At 44.4% G+C, this 23,033-nt stretch overlaps 2 protein-coding genes across 5 annotated transcripts in view; one reads left to right on the plus strand and one right to left on the minus strand.

Annotated features, from left to right (window-relative positions):
• Nucleotides 1-23,033, plus strand: part of LOC119434103 (lysosomal protective protein-like) — a 248,103-nt gene that overhangs the window by 186,530 nt on the left and 38,540 nt on the right. The gene's annotated exons all lie outside the window — the stretch shown is intronic.
• The window catches only part of LOC125941463 (uncharacterized), a 117,735-nt gene that overhangs the window by 64,883 nt on the left and 29,819 nt on the right, over nucleotides 1-23,033 (minus strand). The gene's annotated exons all lie outside the window — the stretch shown is intronic.

Below are 23,033 nucleotides of genomic sequence, written 5' to 3' on the forward strand. Positions count from 1 at the left end.
AGTGGCCCTAGGGCTACCGGTAGGCACACCAACCCAAAAATTGTTAGACCTCGGAATACATAATACCTACTCCGAGGTAAAGACGGTGGTACTGAACGCACAGAGAAGTCGTTTAAGCCAGACGAGGGCGGGGAGAGAGATTCTCGCTAGGGTGGGCTTCCCACCGTACGCCCAGAACCTGGACGAGTTACTGGTGGAAATCCCGGATCCCGTCTGATGCAAGATCTCGGTCGCTCCCCTGCCCAAGAACATGGACCCAAACAAAAAGAAAAAGCGGAGAGTGGAGAGAGTAAGATGGCTCCGTAAACACCTAAAAAACAAAAAAAAAATTGTATGTGGACGCTTCGAGGTACAACTGGAAACGGGCCGTTGCAACAGTAATTGGCAGTGAAAAGAGAATGATGACGAGTGCCTCCCTGTACATGTCCTCGATCGCCAAGGCGGAATGCTTTGCCATTGCCCTGTCGATCAAAGAGCAAGAACGGAGGGAGGAACCACACACAACTATTATCGCCGAATCGCAGGATGCGTGCCGTTCCTTTTTGAACGGCCGCCTCCATATAAGAGTAAAAAAAATTACTAGGCGGGAGTTTGACAAACAGATACAGGTTGATCTGGTGTCCGGGACACACAGGCCTGGAGGGAAACGAGAGTGCGGATGCTTTTGCTCGAGGGCTCACGAACCGAGCAGAGCCTCGACCGCACTGTCAATTCCCCCAAACATTCCAGGAGGATTCAACCAAGGAGGACAACGACCCATCCCGAATGACCCCTCGCGAAGTTCTTGCTCACCAGCGTGGCACGCGACGAAAATACAGCACCCCCACAAATCATTAGAAGGGGAGGACGCCATAGACCTCCGCAGGATTCAAACGGGGGTCTTTCCAAACCTACAAAGTTATAACAAAATTTTTCCAATGCTGTATGGGCAGGCCTGTCCGTGGTATGGTGGCTCGCCATCGCTATACCACATTTCGTGGGGTTGCCAAAATAGACCACCAAATTTAAATACCTTTTTAGGTAATTTTGAACTATCGAACACTTTGGAGCAATGGGAGGCACAACTCGCCAGCTCTAACCCCGAGGTGCAGCTAGCACTTCTGGGTCACGTAAGGCAGGCGGCAGAGGCCAGTGGAGCCCTGGACTTAGGGCCCCACCCATCGAGCTCATAACCTTTCACCCCAACCCCTTTTCAATAAAGTTATTCCTCCTCCTCCCTCTGCCTCCAGACCTATATTCCGATCTTGTCATTCCTCCCATCCCGAAGAATATGCACCCCGAGCACGACGGGAAACGCAGGACAGCCCGCGCGAAAGCCCTGTACAAACAGTACGGCGACAGTTCTGAGGTAGCCTACGTGGACGTGGCAACGTATTCGTCGGGCTCCTGCATGGTCCTCACCGTCGCGAACAATCAGGCCCGATTACTCGCATCAGGCTCATCATCACAGACTCATCCGGAACTGCAGAGGAGGCAGACATTGCGCTCGCTCTTATCTCCACCTCTTCCACTAAAATTCTTTCCAACTCAAAATCCGCCCTATCAAATTTCGGCAAAGGCCTGTTATCTGGTACCACGGCCCGGCTTCTACGCTTCTGGCACCCCACCTGCCCCGTAACCTTTATCTGGACCCCCGCACACGCAGGCTTCCCTGGTAACAAGGAGGTCCACTTCCTCGCCCGAGGTCTTAACCCGAGGTTAACCCTAACCCGAGGTTAGGGTGAACGTTAGGGTGAATGAATTTTAGACCATCCTAACAAAGTAAACCAGATAATGTGCCACTCTAAAACTATGCTGAATCTTTCATACCGCGCACACCAAAGGATTGAAACCAGTTGCTATCACACATGGTTATACAGAAACTAGCATCAGCAAATTTCAAGTCCTTATTCACAATAACGTACTGGCAGCCATCCCCGATTAATATTTCACTGGTTTTGTTCTCCTCACAGTGTGTTTATGAACTAACTAGCTTTTTTCTATATGTTTAGTATATTTTGCACGTTTATTCAATTTACTGTACTTTAAACTTTTGCTATGTATTTCATTCCACACCGAGCGTTGTACTATGTTCTCTATTTGTTTTCCTTTAACGACCAATAATTCGAGCTATAAGCAGTGTGTGTTGTTCACTGTTAATTATAATCTTCTTGGAGTCATATTCACACTACTATAACTCTATTTGCACCAGAACCCCCATATCTAATACCCACAACCAGAGAAGCTTTAGGGCTAACATGAATAAATAAGTAAATAAATGATGCCGTCATTGGGTGGGGCGAGATACCACGGGAACTCATGCGGCTTCGTTGCGCAGAGAAAGATCCACGGGTAAACACTGCGAAATCATAGAGGCGGACCAGAGGAAAGCCCCTGGTGAAGAAAAGGGCATCTGTGTGGTCTTATGTGCACGAAATGCACTTGCTATGCAACAGTGGCACTAGCAAAACAGTTCAATATCAATGATGAATCTGTAACAACTCAATCGATCCTTGGCCACAACCCTGAAAGAAGGCCGAGGCCGTGAGTGGTAGAGACTCAATGCGTTTTGTTCTTCATCTCCGTCATCTTCATTCGTTCTCTACTCTGCTGCTTCGCGTAGACGGTATTTCCTGTTATTGCTATAGCAATTTTATGGACACTGCAGGCGCATTTCTGCCGTCGCCGTTAGGTTACGTGTAAAGTCCACGGCTGATAAAATCGTTGCCGCACGCCGTATGCTCTATGTGCGAGCGAAAGCGTGCGACTGTGAGCCGGTGATCGCGGCTGAGTCTCGCGCGCGCAAGGGCGGGAAGCGGCACGGAAATGCTCCGTGTTTCAGTCGCGCGCAAAGTTCCGGGGGTAGAGTAGGGACGAGGGAGGCCGCGTACTACGCCGCGCGTTTCAGTCCGGGCGGTTCCATCTTGAAAGCCATCTACGGCGGGGGCAGAGTCCTCCCTCTTTGCTCTGTGTTTTCGCGGCTTAGTTCGCGCTGATGCGAGCGGCGGGACGAATGTCAATTCGCTCGCTGCTGCTGCAGCCACGCTTGCTCACTACAGCGTTTTGACAGCGAGTTTCTGCAGTCATAGAGTGAGATGCCTTCATGTTTGCTTGCGCGTGCGTGACACCATGCTTGTTAATGTAGTTAGTATGCCCATGTTTACAAGTTTGTATGGCCGATAAAACTACTATCCTTACTTCATATAGCTGTCCACTAATTTGCTATCGCAATTGATGCTTCGCCTTTCGGACGGAACTGCTATAAATACATTTATTTATTTCATTTCCATTTTATGTTCCGACGTTAGCACGGAGATGTCACCAATTTCTTTAAAAATTTTTTTTGAGGCAGCCAGTCATGTAGTGTTACACTGTTATCAGATCTAGCAATCAGCTAGTCTAATCTAGCAATCAGTCTAATGGAACAATCAGATCTAGCAATAAGCTAGTTACACCAAAAAGAAAACACAGCGTCTTTCACCCAGCCAACTGATTACACCAAATCGCCTTGAATCTTTTCGCACTCGGGTCCAGTTACTCAACTGGAGCGATGTATACGTCACATGATGGGCCGAATGAGCGTATGAGGAATTTCTGCGGATTTTCAGCACGTGTTACCGAGAAAACTTTCCTCTGCGAACGAAACGCAAATGATCTTCGCATATTGGTAAACCATGGATCACAGATGGCCTGTTTCGCAAAATAAATTTCAAGAACATGCTCTTCAATAAGTTTGTTAAGTCGCATAATATAACTGATCTGTACATATTTAAACGCTACCGTAATAAGCTAACAAATGAGCTTCGGAAAGCTTAAACCTCCTATGAATATGAATATTTCGTGTCTTGTCAAAATGATAGTCGCAAAACTTGGAAAAAAAAATAAACAGTATGCTAAATAGTGCATCGTCCTCATATGCAAGTATTGAGATTTTGAGAGACGGAATTAGTATTCCGAACGAAGTACTACCCGATTATTTTATTAATTATTTTATCAGTGCAGGTGGCATATGTGTAGATAAAAAATGCCGACCGCTATATTCAGGTCCGATGCCCCGATAGCATTTTCTTATATCCCACTACTGAATCTGAGTTAATTCACTTATTTTCAGAGTTACGTAATACAACATCGTGTGACGTTGACGGCATACAGATTACACCTGTAAAACACGTCTTAGACATTATCGCACCTGTTTTGGTATACGTTTACATTCTCTGTCTGGTATCTGGGGCATTTCCTGCAAAAATGCACATCGCTAAAGTAATAGCACTGTTGAAAAAGGGTAATAAAACTGAAATATCTAATTACAGACCTATCTCTATTCTTCCAACATTTTCAAAGGGACTTGAGAAAATAATATTTCGGCGTATCTCAGATTTCTTAGAAAAACACAGCCTGCTAACAGACTGTCAGCATGATTTCCGAAGTGGAAGGTCAACACAGCTTGCCTTACTAGAGAAAAAGGAATTGATATTGAGAAACATTGAAATAAAGCAACTCACGCTCGGTGTACTCATCGACTTCAGTAAATTAAGCGTTTGACTCTGTTGATCATGAACTTTTATTAAAGAAGCTAGAATACTGCGGTATTCGCGGTATTGCTCTAGATATAGTCAAATCTTATTTAAAGCAGCGGAGTCAACCTGTTGAAATTAATGGCATCTGCTCCCAAATCAAACAAGTAAAAGTTGGAGTTCCACAAGGGAGCATACTAGGCCCCCTTTTTTCAACGTCTATGTTAACGACCTTGTTCTCGTGGATAGTGAGCCAAAATATATCATCTACGCAGACGATACTACTGTGCTTTTTTCGTCGAACAATATTGCAAGCTTAACTTCAACTGCAATTTCTGTGCTTGCTGAAATACAGAGATGGTCACAGGATAATGGCTTAAAAATTAATACTGCCAAAACCAAAGCTATTTTATTTCAAGCCAATAATAAATGCTTGAACTTAGAGTCAGACATTTTTATAGGCTCTTCAAGAATTGAGCTTGTGCGGTCTACGAAAACGCTTGGTGTGTTTTTTGATAGCCATGTGTCATGGAATGATGACATAGACTTCCTTGCAGGTAAACTTGCCCAAGTAGCTGGAATACTGTTCAGTTTAAAACCGCTACCACGCAAAGTCAAACTTCTCTTATATAATGCTCTTTTTCTGAGTCACATACACTACTGCTGTCTGGTGTAGAGTACAACGTCTGCTACCAACATAAACCGATTGTTCCTGCTGCAAAGAAAGGCAATTCGTACTGTTTTCAATGCTCCAGCAGATTCTCATACTGCACCTCTCTTCAAAGAACTTAAATTACTCACGCTGCACTCTCTGTTAGACTTTAGACTGTCCTTAGCCTATCGAAAAGACGTGAAACAAAATCAGTCATACATTACGTCTTTAACGCAGTTAATTAGAAATAGAACAGAATACAGCACATGGTCACCTGAACACTGGCATGTACCACGTCCTCGCACTAATTATGCTTTTAAAATGTTACATCATCGCTTACCACGCTTGTTAAACACACTCATGCGCAATAACATTGATGTCATTTCTTGTCCTGTTTCGCGTTTGTATGAGTTTTTCAGTGATATTTGATCATGATCAATTTTTTTCACCTTTTTTGTTTGCTCATGTATAAAACTGCTTTTTGCTGTTTGTAGTGTTTTTTATATTGATTTTTTATGGCATAAGTTTAAGCCAACATTGCATTGTATTCAAATGTATTTTTGTTGTCAGTCCTGAGTTAGCGCCTGTGCCTGCCGCTGCTGCCCTCAGACTGGGTTTTAAGGCCCGTCAAGTTGCTGTGCGCAACTTTTTACTTAAATCCCCCATAAATTGTACATTATTGGAAATAAAGGCAAATTCAAAGGCAAGTAAATGCATGCAACGGCATTTATTGCAATAAAAGAAATACTTCATTAAAGTAAATGCATGCACGAGGCCGCGTAAATTACGCGCAGTGTGCAAATCACATAGATGTTTGTATACGCATGTATGTATAAACATTATGTAAAATAGATCCACTGAATGAGAAATTTTGGAGCTGAATCTCTCGGAACACTAACCATGTGGCAAAGCAAATGAAGTCGCCTAGGCCCACAGCTGTCTTCAAGTATACTAATAAATGTGAATACTAAGCAAAAAAAAAAAGACTTTAGACAGGTAGTAATGAAATTATGTTTGCATACCTGCACATTTCCTGGCTGCGGTTTCTTGTGCAATAGTGCAGCCAGCAAGTAACATAAAGTATCTGGACAAGATGCATTTCAGTAGCTAGGATATAATCAAAAGAATACTGAGAATTGCATGTTTAAGGCACCGTACTATATTGACCCATTTCGCGGCGATCCCGTGAGCGCTGCCATGTTTGATAACGTGGTGACGCGTCCATTGCTTGCCTCAACTGCTTCCGTTGCCTCCTTGTTTACAATGGGAGTGTATGACGCCCGCGTGGCTTAGAAAACCTCTTTTTTCGGAGATATCGTAGACGGTGACTAGGTGGACGACACGAATATTTCATCACAGCTTCAGAGAACATGCAAAATTAATTTCGGAGCTGATTAAGCTATGTCCAAATGGCGCAAGCAGCGTATATGGTGCTTGTTATAAAAGCGGGGCTAAATATGCATGCCAAGCTATCCATGCTTTCCGATTATGAATTCAGTCAGGATTAGTGTGTTTTGCTCTTTGTTCTTTATTCGGCAAATATTTTGAAGAAGTGGTTTGTCAGTTTCTGACTCATTCAAATTCCTCGGTGCGGCCACTATCTGAATATTTTCTGCCTAAACGATTGCGGGTGGGCTCAGTTCCGATAGATTTGTTCTTGCTGCGCACAAGGCTTGAAACGTAGCTGTTTTGTAGATTGGGTACCTTGTAGCAAATGTATATTACAGCTAGTAACTCGCTAACTCCTGTGGACCATCAAGAAACATTAAGCTTCGACCATTCGTGCGCCATAGGTGTAGTCCGTCATATATTGTGTGTATGCAGTGTGCATATATTCAACTGTGCGGCCATTCACTTATTCTTGATAGGTCGGCGATAGAGTGGGCGTAAGTTTTCCTGCCATTTGGGACAGATGTGTATAGATAACGTGCGTGAAACTTACTATGACAGGAAGCGGCGCTACTCCCTTTGTCATTGTTTAACTAGTGGTACTCACTCTTGCCGACGTTCTGGGGATGAAACCCTTTCTTTGAAGGTTAGCGATACAAGGCTGGCGGATGAGCAAATTTCTGTATCCTCGAGGAAAGCCTTACATCACGAAGTGCCGGTAACACGTTCGGACAGTTGCAGCAGCGGTCCGCGAACTTGGCCACACAGATTCATTCTATTCCTTAACATGCCAGTCACTATTTTTGCAGCCAACTACTGCACACGTCTTCAATCCACATGATTGAATCTAGCATGATTGGAGCACAGTGTGTTAGCGAAAACTTAGTTGCATTTACGGCAGCTGATCGCACACAAGTAAGGTAGAAGCGGTAATGGTTTCGTATTCGTGCGCGGTCGCTGAGGAGAGGTATGGCGCGCCGCCGTGAGCGCCGTCTCGTTTCTCTAAAAGAAACTGCTCCGCGAAAAGGGTCAATAGCTAAGGGATATTGGTTATGAAAAGGCATTTCATTCAGTGCATATGCCAGCAGTCACGGAGGCATTCCTAAATTAAGGAGTACAAGAGGCATACGCGAATGTCTTCGGGAATATTTACAGAGATTCTACAGCTACCTTGGTTCCCCACAAGAAAAGAAGAAAATTACCTATCAAGAAAGGGCCAGCTAAGGAGACACCATCACTCCAATGTGATGGTGTCTCATTGCGGGCTTAGAAGTATTCAAACAATTATACTGGAAAGGCAAAGGAATGAGAATCCACGGCGAATATTTCAACAAACTTCGGTTAGGAGGCGAGAGAGAGAGAAACAACTTTATTTAAATTAATATCGTGCCTGGTCACTGTGGGTGGAGCCCCTCTTCCAGGGCCCCACTGGCTATTGCGGCGCGCCGGGCCTGGTCGAGGGTCGCCAATTGGCTTCCCAAGTCCAGTTCGGAGAGTCGCGCCTCCCACGACCAATTGCTAAGTGTACCGTTAAGTAGCGGCGAGACGGCATCTGCCGGACGCTGCGTGCATCGGTAAGTGATGTGTTCTAGTGTCGGGGTGGAGTCGCTCCATGGACATCTGTCGCTGTGTTTGTTAGGAAATATTTTGTGCAGTCTATGTAAATGTGGGTAGGTGTTTGTCTGTATTCTGCGCCAGTCCCTCGCCTGTCGCCTGTTGAGCTTGGGGTGAGGTGGAGGCGACATTGTCCTGTCCAGCGACACTGGGGATGAGTTGCAACAAATGATTGATGATTATAACCGAGAAAGTGTACGAGTAGTGTTGAAGAATATTATGCAGAACACAACGAGAATGTTCAATAGCCTGGCAAGGAAAAACGAATTCATGATACTAAGCCAGCCATTAGAGTCTGTGCAGGAGTACGTTTGTCGAAGAATTAAGTTACTCACAGGGGACCCTGATCATTAAAAGAAAATTTTCAGAAGCGCAAAAATGGTTTGGAGTGCATACGGCAGGCATTACCAAATCCTGACTAGAAGCTTAGCACTGTCTTAAAAAAGTGTGCAATTATTGCACTCTACTGGTTTTAACATACAGGGCAGAAACTTGGAGGTTAAAATAGAAGCTTGAGAACAAGGTAAGGACCACGCAAAGAGCGATGTACCGAAATATCTCAGGCGTAACGTTAACAGGCATGAAGAGAGCGGTGTGGATGAGGGAGAAAACGGAAATAGTCGATATTCTGGTCGACAGACAAAAAAAAAGGGAGTTGGGCAGACCATGTAATGCGTAAGGCAGATAACCGGTGGACCATTATAGACATCCAAGAGAAGGAAAGCGCAGTATAGGACGGCAGAAAATTAGGTGGGGTGATGAAATAAGGAAATCTGCAGGCGGAAGCTGGAATCAGCTAACGCAAGGCACCTGTAATTAGAGATCGCTGGGAGACTCCTTCGTCCTGTAATGGAGATAAGAATAGACAGTTGTTGCTGCTGCTGCTGCTGATAATTATGACTATGCAGTACTTTAAACAATCATGTTTAGTTCATTTTTAGCCAATACGGACCCTATGCTGAAAAAGCAGCTCGCCGAGACGACTTCATACATTACATTGTCAAATAATATTCAATTACAGCCACCATTTTGTGAAAAAACGCAAGTACTTGCAGATTTGTGTGCTCTTTTCCAATTTTTTATAAGTATAAGTATTCATATATTTGATATTTCCTTACTGCTTCAAGTTTTAGTTATCTCTGCATGCTTCATAGCCTGTCTGTGTGAATTACGATGTGTCTGCGTTGTCCTAGTTTAGTGAATTTCGCCTCAAGGTGCAAAACCAATTGGCATTAACATGAACACCGTGAGTACCCTACAAACTTGAGCCTCCATGATCAAAAATTGTCGAAGGTGATGACGATGTGTTCTCTTGGTAATGGGAGCCTTATGTGATTCTTTGGAGGAAGTGTTCAATCACTTCACGGAATAGATACTGGGACGAAAACGTTGTCTCTGTACGCTAGCGTACAGGTTTCGTGTCGTCAACGCCTGCGTGGTAGCATTCAATTGTAACACGCAGCTTTTTGGTGTGGGCTTGTTCTTTGTGACACGAAGTCGTTATAATTGACTGAGGAAGTCTAGGTGGTCGATTGATAATGTGAGTAACGGCAGCATCTCGCGTTTTTGTGAGTGTGTGGAGCAGGTCAGACGCTAGGTTTCTAGCATAAGAGCCGTGCTTGACGCATACGATAATATGAGACGCATACGAGAATTTCTGCGACTAATGGCCTTTACTGTCGCTATCAAAACTGTTTTGTTCACCTAACGCATGGCGAATCCGATGTCGATCTCGGGCATCGAACTCGATTGACTGGGAAACAAATGTTTGGGGGAAGATTCTCAAATTTTATTCAGCTGGTCATACTTGTTCTGGTGGCCATGGTGCCGGTTTGGTACAGCCTAGAAAATAAAATCAAGAATTGCTCTAAAAAGCAGTCATTTCATTTCCGGCTGTTAAAACGCAACGCCCGTTTCAGAGGTGCAATGTATGACATGACAGAAATACTACAAGAGTTCGACAGAAAAAAAGATTACGGGACACAGCAGTACTATTTTGCGGGGATAATTGGTGAACAGACATCACGAAGCAGCACGAAAATTAGGAATGAAGAGAAAAGGCGACAGAACAGATCGGTAGAACTCTGCTAGAAGATACAACGCTATACTTGCTTCCTTGTCTAGTATAGGGTGTTTTTTATCAAGCCGCAAGAACGCAGTTACACTCAAGTTTGGTGCCTTGGTTGCTTCGTAGTACAAAGTCGAGAATCATTAAGTCACCCATCGCGTTTACTGCTTAGAAAATTTGGAGGACACCCAAGCTTCACCTTTAAGAGCGGAACGCAATAGCATTCAAAGATCCCTGGCTGCTTATCAGGCTTCCCGGCAACTGCGGTTTTTTCTTTTTCTCCAAGTTCGCCCCCGCATGCGGCTTAGGCTGCCGAGGACGCGAGCGCCATCTGGATGGTATTTTTGCAAGAAGCGAAACGCGGCGCCCCGCTGTATGAGTGGGAGAAATGCTGGAAAAGGGGTTTGTGTTTGAGTTTGCGCGTAAGAGAATTATGTTTACTCGTATATTCAAATTACCATTCGAGGCTATCACGTCTGTAGGTTGTGGTTACGTTGTAATTTACGTTTCTTCTGATACATTTTACTTTGAGAAATGCGATTAGTTCGCCAGCGCATCTGCGCCACGCGGAGGGCCTGCGTAGTCGGGGTGGTTCGGGATGATATTCTTGGCCGCGGACGCCGACGCGGAGACCGACACCGACACCGGATTTTCTGCGACACCGGGTCCTTAACGCTCTCGATATAATACTAACGAGACCCCACACAAGGTTGCAGAGGTCGTGCCGTATACATACGACGTGTTGTGAGGTACGTTTAACACCATAATATGTAATGACATGCGGTCAGTGACACTGTTGTACGTCTCGCCCCCTCCCCCCTGCCCCCGTCCCACCACACTCGCAAACAATGGGACGCAAGAAGAGCCCACGAATGTTCGGAATATCTGTATTTATCGACAGAGGTAATTTCAATGCCGTCACACTGACCTGAAAGTAGCTGACGAGGAGAATGAGGAAAAGGACAGGCGAGGGGGTTAACCACGGCCGCACCCGGCGAACTTTTATAAGGGTTCGAGTTGGACTGCGACAAATATGAAGAGAGAGAAGAGAAAAACTAAATGGGCGTGGCTCACAGGCGCATGGCATAGATGAACGACGAAGTCCGATGGAGTCGCGCAGGCGACCTTGAAGAAAGACATCAGCGCTGGAACAGCTTTTTACGTGTACAGCGGCCGTCGCCAAGGTCCCGAAACATCTCCCTCTGTGAATGACCGGATAAAGGCGGCATAGGCTAGAGCCGAAGGAAGATATTTGATCGTTTAAGGCCACTGACAGAAAGCGTGAACATACTTTTAGCAACCGAAGTAGTGATCTGAGGCACTGATCAGTCACTCCCATGAAAATCAATGGCTTTTCGTGATCGACGACACCCAGCAAGAGTTGTCCGAAAACGGTTTCTTCAGAACAGGTGAGTGTATGGGAGTGAGTCGAAACCTGCAAAATATGGTAACGAAAACATACAGACAAATTAGCCAATGTCGCTTTTTGCTATTGTTCAGCGACATCTGATCACAAAGTTAACTAAGTTGCGGCGCTGCATGTAATCGTGACAAGGAGATGAACACACATTTCTAGCATAGGAGGAACTGGACACTGTCTGCCCTATCATTTTCAAAAGAGAAAGAGAGAAAGAATACGAAAGACAGGGAGATAAACCAGAATACACCTGTTTTGTAAGCCTAAACTGGGGGAGGGGCAAACTGAAGAAGAAAAAAAAATAGAAAGGAATAATAGGTGATGTCCGCACCCACAAAACAGCGTTCACTATGCATGCAAAATATAGGCCGATATAACGTAAAACTATCCCAATCTGATTTTATTCCAAATCGGCCATAAACCCTCCCGGATAGGTCAAAATGGCTCGGGCTCGGCCCATATGGGCTGACCCGAGTCATTCTGACCTATCACGAGGCCTAATGGCCGATTTGGCCACTTGTCCCTGCAACTGCAACGAAATTTCACTTTGGCTAAATTTGTTATAAATGAGAAACATATGTCACTAAATGAATCTTGTAAAAGTCTCAAGCCTGTTAATTGCATAGTTTTCTTGTTAGCAGCCTTTAAACAACGCCTAAGCAGACGACGCGTGCATCTGGTGGTCGTCGCTATGACACCAGTGTCACCACGCCACCTCCGTGAATTTTCAGCATGCCGCAGGCAGCCGTGGACGTCGCCTAATCTCTGAGGCGATGCCGAAAAGCCGCGCGCTCCAGGTCAGGAGCTTCAGGTCATGCGTCACTTCCAGGAAGCGGTAGTGGCGGTATAAAAAGCCTATTTTTACGAGCTTTTCGTGATGCTCCGCTAGTATTTCAATAGTAAAATTTTGCACGCACGTTACCTTATATCGACGCTATCTTAATTAGGCATTTTACGCGGTGAGACATTTTGTCACCATTAGCCTTTAAATAATACAACTGGCCTCTGGTAACTTTCCGTGCGGATTAGGGTCGAGTACATGCTCCGAGTATTTATTCCTGTGTCATTTACGATGATGCCGGAGTGGCACGGATGTTACTGAAATGCCAGGACGTATTGATTTCCCGTAATGTTTTGCAATGCTTACCTATTTGAGAAACAAGCTGCTAAAGTGAACGACAAATTAGGGCATACTGTAGAAAGCGAGTAGCATTAATAAACAAAAAATGGGAGATGTCAGTCGCAAGGACGGGTCTCTTGCGTGCCGCTCATCACTGGAGATAGAGGAAAGGGGACAGACTAGGGAAAGAAGAACAGAAAATGTGTTGATGATGCAATGGTGCAATGAACTATATACACGCAATCCAATTCGCGCTGTGTGCGCTGTACACTCTGCAGGTTGCAGGTAGAGTCACCCCCGAGTAGCACAAATATGGCCCAACGACTGCGAACTGTGCTGAATGATCTTATCAGTAACTTTTCGGAGGGGCACAAGCTCCTAGCCTTTCTAAGTCACTGGTACGAGTGGTTTGGAACTTAGTTAACAGTGGTCTTCATGGAGCAAAACCGTGCATGTGCTGCCGCTACCAGTGGTATAAACCACCCATGTCAGTACCATCCCAGTGCGATTTGTTTAAACATTACCTGCGCGTGGATTTGGTCGTTTTTTTTTTTTACAGCGAGTCTTTCTTCGCATCTTCCTTCAACTTTTCCACTGCTGCTGCTACTGTTGTTGTCTCACGCCGCTTCGGGGTGTGGTTGAGAACGTGTATAATGTACATGGTAGGGACGCGGGAGAGGTGCATATGAGCCCTTTCTCGCAAGAACTTCGTGGGCGTGGCTAAAATGCTCTCTGGAGATCTCTGGTCTTTGTCACACCTTTCTGGAACTCCCTGCTCCTAGACATAGTATCCTCTGGACCGCTGTAATTACGCGTTAGTCCCCCGCAAAAGCACTGCAGAAGCTGCAGCGCTTACTTTTGTACTGAAGCGTGAAATCGTAGTAGGGATATAGCGTGATAGAAACAGGCGACAGAGAATGCGTAAAACCAACGCTCTGACGAAACGGGTGAGGAATGACCACCACAATCGTGGGAGAAAGGAAAGGCACCGTAAAAAATCATGCTTCCTTTGGTGTCTCTTCGATAAAAGAAACGCTACTACCAGACAGGGCAACATTTGCGCACAAACTGTAAAAATTTCAATGTTTCTACTATTTATACTATACCACGTTTCTACTATTCCTGAAAAATAAACACCCTGCCAGTTTGTACATGCGAACAACTGACGCAGGGTACGTAGAGGGAAAGCCGCACTAAAGCATCGCAGTGTCAAGACGAGAACACGCAAGCGGATGTCCAGTAGATCACCGCTTCAGCCACGATGCGATGCGCCCGTGTGAAGAAATCACAGTGCTAAAATTGTCGCGGGCCGCTCAAAATGGCGCACAACAACGCCTCGAGCCAACACGTCTCGCTCTGTATCTCGTGTACTACGAAGACTAACACAGGTAGTGCACGCAAAGTACCATTCAGCATCACATCGCGACTGTCGGAGGCCGTCAACGTCACCGCCAAATATTGTCAATAAACGGAAACGTTACGCAAAGCTTCGCTTACATTGATTCTCACAGTGCGTGGGATCTGCATTTTTTTTCTTCCACATAGGTTCTGCAAAGCAGCCCAGTTGAGCTTTGCAGCGAATCTGAGTTCGCCAATGGTTTTAGAGTGGCGGCGGTCAAGGCTGATGGTGGTGTGCTGCGGCGTGATATGTAACAAATGTATCCAGCTGGGCACGGTGGCATTTCTAGGTTGGGCTCACCTAATCCGTTTGTCTTCATATCTCAGTTGTGGATCGGTGTGCCGTTGACTACCGTCTACTGCCTCGCCGGACCGCCGCTGCTTGAAGATGACTACACCATCCTGAATAACACCACCTTCACGTGAATCCTGTGCCTCGCCCGACCCCGTGGGATCGATGATTCCGCAATCAGCGACAACACGAGCCGATGGCACCACGCATGTCCAAGGAACAGCGCCCCCGCACCGCCCGCCTAATATGACCCTCTCGGGACCTGCGCGTCCACTGGGAATGGTGGCATTTCGAGAATGGGCTCACCTAATCCATTTGTCTTCATACCGCTGGGGAGGAAACAGTACCGAAGCTGGGTCTGTTCTAGTGGTCTCTTCCTATTTGTGCTGCCGTGCCCACGCATGCTTTGCTCATTGTATAGCGCTGCTCTGTACTTGAAATAATTGTTGCTGCTGGGTGGCGATATTGAGTCAGCTCCTGGTCCCAATGTTGCACAACTTTCAAAACTACTTGAAGAAATTGCGGCAAATATAAAGAGATAAAAGAAAAACTGTTAACTAAGACACTAAACTGGACGCAATATCTGAACTATAGGCCAACATCGTCACCTGTCAAAACCAACTAGCATCAATTATTCGCGTTATTGAAAACGTGTGGAAAACAGAATAGATGACTTGGAAAACCGCAGCCGGAGGTCAAACGTAATCGTTTGTCGCTTAGAAGAAGAAGAGACCTCCGAGTCTCTGGAGAATTCTGTGAAGAAAAAATAATTAAGGACATACTTGAATTACAGCGAATCCACCGTTTGGGTAAACGCGCAGAAAACAAAATTAAGCCAGCTATATTCAAGCTACTGGATTTTCGCCAAAAACCAGAAATTCTAAAACACTGACGTAAACTAAATATAGTGGCATATTGAACGGCGAGGACTTTTCACAAAAAATAAGAGACATCAGAAGAAAGCTCTGGAACAGTGCCAAGCCGAACCGTAACAAGAAGGATAACGTTTCATTAGCATTTTACATACTTTATATCAACAACAAAATAAGCCTACATCTGGGACGATGTGAAGAACGATAAGGTACCATTGCAAAAAAGCTACCCCAAAAAGCAAGCGCCACCCAAAAGCATCGTTACAAATGAAATCAGCACCATAGAGGATAATAATTTAAGCAAACAGCATACTGGTACTTTTGAAAGCAGATTGCTCCAAAATAAACGTAGTCGAGGTTGCAAGGGTAGTGCTTCGAAGGACAAGCAGCTCCGAATACATAACGCTAATGCCAGAAGCATTACTAATAAGATTGGTCAGCTTGAAATTCTTCTGCTCCAACATGACCCTCACGTAACAATTGTAACCGAAACGTGGCTTCACAACGAGGTTCCTGATGTCCTTATCTTTCCCCCCTCACACAGAATTTTTCGTAAAGATAGGCCCTCGAGGGGTGGAGGAGTGCGCGTGATTGATAAAAATCAAATACAGGCTGTTAATTCTGCTCGAATACGTACCTGATCTTGAGTGCCTTTGCTTGAAACTGTTTTGATGGGGACATTGCTTTATTTTATATGCGGTTTATAGGCCACCTAACGTTACGCATGATTATTTAACTATGTTACAGCTTCATATGTCAAAATATAGAAAGTAGAAAATATTATTGGTTAGAGGCTTCAACTTACCTCGCGTTGACTGGGAAAGACTGCAGCCGTGTTCACAGTACAACAAACACGTAGATCTTGTCTTCGACATAATGTTTACGCACGGCTTGTGTCAAGTGGTTCGTGAACCTACACGCGTATCTCGTACCAATAGTTCAATCTTAGATCTGGTATTTGTTCCTGATGACGTCCATGAATGCTAGTATCGATCAAGCGGGGACTTTCAGATCATTACTGGTCAGCGTTTCAATATCCATAAACATTCTTGCCAATCCAAAAAAGTGTGAAGCACGTTGTATCCTTACTCCACACATGCCGATGACGCATCAGTAATTGATCATCTTGAACCTTGCATTGTTGATTTCGAAAGTATAGTCATGCCTGCGCACTCTGGAGTCAGTTTAAAGAAATGTGCTATAATTGGCTAAATAATTTTATGCCTAAAAATACAAGAACATTCGGAAGCAAACGCCTTGGATGAATCGCAATATCATCCATCTCAAACGCCGACTAAAAAAGGCTAAAAAAAACAGCCCGTACCCAGAAGCACCATAGATCAACTAAGAGAAAGCCTCGCTCTTGTTGTTCGCCAATCAAAGGAATATTATTTCAAAACAACGTTGGGGGCCAAACTTCATAAAAATGATCCCAGTAAATTCTGGTGCCACATTAGCGAATCAAAAGCACCTATAACTGAAATAACAGTAGACAATACAACTATTACCAATCAGACTTCCATAGCTCGGATTTTGAAGAGTTACTTTTATAGCGTGTTTTCCCAATCAAAGCTGCGTGATGTGCCATGCTCAACACCGGCACATAATCACAAGTTAACTTTATCTCGTATGTGGCTTCGTTGTCATGTTCCTAAACTTGAAGACCAAATCATCCCCGGGACCTGATGATATCCCCAATGCGTTTCTTCGGAGGTACGCCGATTCACTGACCAGATATTTGGTTATCATATTTCGTGCCTCTTTGTTCACCGGTAGGGTACCTGATAACTAGAGGATGGCCCGAGTTGTGCCTGTTTTTTTAAAAAAAGGTTATCGCTTTCAGGTAGAAAACTACCGACTTATATCTTCAACGTCATCCTGCCGCAAATTAATGGAGCATGTCCTCGCAACTAGTAATAATGAATTTTTAGATCGCTACAACATTTTGAGCGATCTCCAACATAGCTTTTGTAAAGTATTTTCCACAGTAACTCAGTTACTTTCAGTTGTCCACTTTTTTTGAAAGAACACTTGACACTAACGGCCATATTGATGCAATCCTTCTCGATTTCAGTAAAGCATTTGACGAAGTTACTCACCACAGCCTAGTTAAAAAAACTGAAAAACTGAAATCCAGTGGCCTTCCGGCCATTTTAATCTACTGGATACAAGATTATTTAACTAACCGCAAGCAACAAGTTGCACTTGGGCTGCACCAGCCGGTTGTCTTCCAGTGTCATCAGGTGTGCCACAAGATAGTGTTCTGGGGCCACTCCGTTTTTTAGTATATATAAACGACATTATTGCGGAAGTTTTCCCGGGTGTACAAACCTGTTTGTACGCAGATGATTGTGTTTTATTCCGTGAAGTTTTTAATGCTAACGATCAATGTGACTTACAAAATAGCCTCACCAATATTTTTCAATGGTGCAAGCAGTGAGACGTGACTTTCAACGCGGAGAAAAGTGTTTTTCTTCGAGTAACTAACAAGAAAAACCCACTAGAGTACGCGTACGAACTCGACTCATTACTATTACAACGAGTAACATCCGTAAAGTACTTAGGTGTAACAATTTCTAATAACCTCACTTGGAACACTCACACAGACAACATCTGTTCACTCGCGTTCCGCAAGCTACGTTATCTCAGGCATAAGCTTCGAAACATCCACGCCAAAGTTAAGCTATTAACCTATAATTGTGTAATTAGGCCGAAGCTCGAATACGCTTGCATAATTTGGGTCTCCTATACCAAATCTAATATAAAGAAGCTCGAAAGCATACAAAAAAGCAGTCTGATTTATATATTCAAAATTTCTACCTACTGACTCCCCGTCAGATTTGATGCGCGCCCACGGCATTGATCAACTTCAGTTAGGAAGTCGAAATTCTAGTTTAGATTTTCTTTCATTTCTTCGCAACAATAAACTCAGACTGGACCCTTAACCATACCTCTCCCCAATGCCAGCCAGAAATACACAATTCTATCACAAAGACTTATTATCACCACTTTTTCCATGAACCGATCTGTACAAATGTTACTTTTTTCTATGCACCACAAATGACTGGAATTCATTAACCGTATTTAGCCTGCCCAATTGAATCTACCCTATGTTTATATTACAATTTTTTCAGGACACTAAATAGTATACTTACATGTTATATTACTGTATTGCTATGTATCTATGTTGTTATACTGTTACTGTAATATCTCATTTTTGCTATGATTATGCCTTTCTATAACTCTGCCCTTCCTGCCTGGACCTAACCATGGTCTGCAGTATGTACATTAAAAATGTGAATCGATAAACAGCCAAAAACGCAACCCTGAATTCACGTGGAACCGTCTTTATCTAGAGTTATAAAAAAATTTTGCGTTTATCTCACTCAAATCGACAACTTTGAGCAGTCTGCTTCTGCCAGTAATTCTTAACATTCGTTTTTTTTTCACGTTGTGTTTAACTGGCTTTACGTTGTAGGTCATCTAGGAGGGACCGAAATTGACGAAACTTTTGTCGTTATTGCGTCTAGGTCTTTTGGATAGGATTAATTTTGTTATCTGTTTGTGTGAGCATAGGTTTCATTTTTCTATGATTTGAAAGGAAAAATTCAGGTCCCTGTGCAAAGGTCGGATATAGCGAAGAAATTGAAAAGGCTATTTCACTGCACATAGCGAAGGTTTCCAATGTCTAGAGTAGGTATATGGCAGTGGCAAAATAGGCCCCTAGTTCTTTCGAAGATTGTAAGAGCTCGCTGACACAGCTTCGCTATATTTTGTGTATGAGTTACTCTGATTCGCATACATCTGCGACAGTTTTCTTTTTATTTGCCTATTTTTGCGCGTAAGGGGGTTGAAAACATTGCATTACTCGCTTAAATCAAGAAGACAGTGAAATCTCCCTTGACAACACTTTATGTTCTGGAATGCAATGTTTTGTTCTGTTCATTGTGTTCATATCTTATTATGTTGAAAGCTGTAGAATACTATAACAGGTGTTTCAGGTTTAGTGTGCCGCATGTGAAACAGGGTCTTGTACAAGTTGGTGGGTTTTTGCGCTGTCGCTGCTGATTTCGAGTGTCGATTGTATACTTGCCATTTAGGTGTAACATCGTTTGTAAGGGCGGCTCATCCTCGTAGTTTGCGCGTAATTTGATATTTTTGGGAGTTAGTTTGAGGTCGCTTCTTGTTGCTCTCATGGCAGGAATGTGCTCAGTAGACAAAGACATAGAAATGAACGAGAACTCTATTGCTTTAAAGTGGGCTGTTTCTTTGCTGAAGCAGCCACAATGTCTCAGCACCCAGTCCTCCCAAAGCATATATAGTGCTATTAGTCTAATATGTCTTGTATTCTGTTATGCTTCAACTTTTATGTCCTGATTTGTTGGATAATCGCATGTTTCATACAACTGAATACAATGCCATCTCTCTTCAACGTATCAAAATTATGCATACATTTGCTTACGGAGTCCAAAACTTATGACATCGCGGTGAACTGGCGCCGCAATCACAAGACGGATTTTCCTGCCGTGTTTTGTTTTATTGCGATAGCAATTATATGGACACTTTAACCAGATTTCTGCCGTCGCCGTGAGGTTCCCTATAGATAAAATCTTCGCCGCGCGCCGTATGCCCGAGCGGAAGCGTGCGGGGACGCGCGCTATCATGGAGAGCGAACGCACTCAATCACCCACGCGCAAGCAAGGAAGCGGGAAGCCAGCGCCGGAGGGAGCGCATGGGGGGGGGGGGGGGGGGGGGGGCCTTCTACTTAGCCAACAACCGCGCTCGCTCGCCCGCACCGTATCTTATCTCCGCACGGCTCTGACCTTTATGCGCCGTGCATTCGCCGCTCAGTTTCCGTTGAAGCGATAGACCGCACGTACCTTCGCCCGCGGCGGCGTATGCGCTCGCTGCCAGCGTTTTGACAGTCGTCTCCAGTCATTCAGTTTGATCTATTCATGTTTGTTTCTGCGCGCTCACACCACGCTTGTTCAATCAGTTAGTAATAGTCGGGCCACATTTTGCAACGCACGCTACACATGCAATGCTGCCCGGATCGGCAGTGCAGCACTACAGGTGTGTCCCTTCACAAGCGCTGCCCACGGGAAGCGCTTCTCATCAACACCACCGTTTCACACGCGCCTTCTCGTGGTCATCGAGTCTCTCTTCATGTCGGTCTACTTACGCCGCAGCACACCTGCTTAATTAATCAGCTCATGTTTACTACAATTCATATTGCTACCAAAGCCGCTCACCTTACTTCGTATGACATTGCTGTGTTGCTATCGCATTCATTGCTTCGCCCTTGGGGCGAAACTGTGACATTTTTTGATAATTTGGAGGATTTGCAAACTTTCGCTAAGTCCCATATTGGCCTGCTTAAAAACTTGTCTGAAGCATTGGCTTTTAGTGTAACTAAAATAGACCGTGTTTATAAGGCCGGTAGGACCGCACAAAGAGCGATCGAACGAACAGTGTTAGGCCTAACGTTAAGAGACAGGAAGAGAGCTAGCTGTGTGGATCAGAGAGCAAACGGGGATAGCCGATATTCTAATTGACATTAAGAGGAAAAATGGAGCTGGGAAGGCCATGTAATGCGTAGGCTGGATAACCGGTGGACCATTAGAGCTACAGAATGGATACCAAGAGAAGGGAAACGCAGTCGCGGACGGCAGAAAACTATGTGGGGTGATGAAGTTAGGAAATTTGCCCGCTCAAGTTGGAATCAGCTAGCGCAAGACAGGGATAATTGGAGATCGCACGGAGAGGCCTTCTTCCTGCAGTGTACATAAAACATAGGGTGATGATGATAAGGCCGGTAACTGAAGAAAAGTTCTGAATACATAACACAAAAGAAAAGAAAGAATCGCTGGTGAGCCTACCGGTGCACATCGGCTCTGAATCCAGCTGAACACTTCATGAAGCGTGTAACTGCAAGCCGAGATCTCAGCGTGCTACGAGTGGCTAGAGTTGGAGGAAAATGCATATAAATTACAAGCAAAAATAAGATACTTAGCATGACCAGGTATTTAGCCCTACATTTTAGTGTGGAGAGTAGCTTCATGAACAAAACTACACCGTGTGTACTTAAAGTGTCTAAAATGTCAGATTGAATGTTTGAATATGCAAGCTTCCTTCTATGACACCAATTTCTCAACAGATAACAATATATTGTAGTATTGCGTATTAAACCTTGTCCTTTTTGTTTCGGTATGTGTTGGTGATAAAACACACTTACCCACATTGGGTGATCGCTACTTTGTTCATGTCACTTATACCGAACGAAAATCGAACGTTAAGAAAGAAAATGGCTTGGCTGTACGAAGTCCTCCTGCTGTTTCATTTATAGAAATGTAATGTGAAATTTTATTTGACCTAGGCAAGTCGTACCTCCTGCATTGGGCCATTTGATTTAATTCGTCTGAAATATATTTTGCGCCAGTTTACGTCACTGGGACATCAATTACAAACTAAGTATGTAAAATATTATTCGCCGGAAAAATTTTCATTGTGCATTTGTTGACCTTGGCTTAGAGAAATGCTTCGCAACGTGAGCTCTATATGTCGTGACTTTATGATGGCAAGATGTTTTCGTAATAAGTCCTCGGCTACACTATCATACGAATTTCACGGCATCAGCACGGGTAATTCTTGCTTCATTGCTTTAGCGGCAAAATATTGATGCTTGCTTACACAAAATGGCAGCTGCCTCTAAAAAATGTAGTATATCAACGAGTGGAATAGTTCACAATGTGTGGTCACTAGCAACGCAGTCACATCGTATATAAACGACCATTCGTTGCAAATATTTGTAACGCATAGAACCTCGCTGATGCAGAAATAAGCACGCAATCCAACAAGAATAACAACGAAAGATGTGGACAGAGGATAGCGCTCAGGTACACATTTCAAAACACGCGCGAGGAACGTGGAAAATGGCCACAGACGATCACTCACAGCGCACAATTACAGGTATTTAGAAATAAATTACATATGTAAATGTTTGTCTTTCACTTGCTCAACGCTTTTAGGGCGAAAAACACTAATGTACTAGTGAGGAAAACAAGTTTCGTAGGATGCAGCACGCGATATCGCTGCCATGTTACTCATACTACACGGATTGCGACCATCAAGAGAACGTGTCCGACCCGGCGGTTGGTACAGTGACTTAGTGTGACGCATACGGTTTATCGATTGTAAGAACAGTTGGATCAGAGCATTGTCGACCTTGGTGCCACACGGTGCCCGGGTGCCGCTGGCACACGCCAGAGCCCCACAAAGCACAGCTGAGTGGGGGGCTGACCTAATTCGCGCCAGAGAAGTCCTCGCAACCGCCCGATTGCGGGTCGGAGATCGGCGTGTCGTCTTCCGATCACATCTTTATTCAAACGGCGCCACCGACGTTGCGCAGACGTTGCATTTTCTAGAGTTTTGTCTCAAAAACAAAAATACTGAATCCAGCAATAACTCATGATGTAAAATTTTGTACCTTCGACCCGGTTTTCGCTCGTAAAATGTTACTCAGAGGTTCTTCGATTGCGTCATTAAAAATAAGTTTGCTGGCTAAATTATCAGCCATGGTGGTTGCATTCTGAATTAAAAAGAATCTAAAGATGCCAGTTAGATGGACATATATCAGCCCCGGTTAAGAAACCGCAGGTCGTAAAAATTATTCCGGAGCGCTAGTAGTACGAATCGTTTCGAGGATATTATGAGATCTC

The sequence above is a fragment of the Dermacentor silvarum genome, chromosome 11 (genome assembly GCF_013339745.2).
Source record: "Dermacentor silvarum isolate Dsil-2018 chromosome 11, BIME_Dsil_1.4, whole genome shotgun sequence".
Lineage (NCBI taxonomy): Eukaryota > Metazoa > Arthropoda > Arachnida > Ixodida > Ixodidae > Dermacentor > Dermacentor silvarum.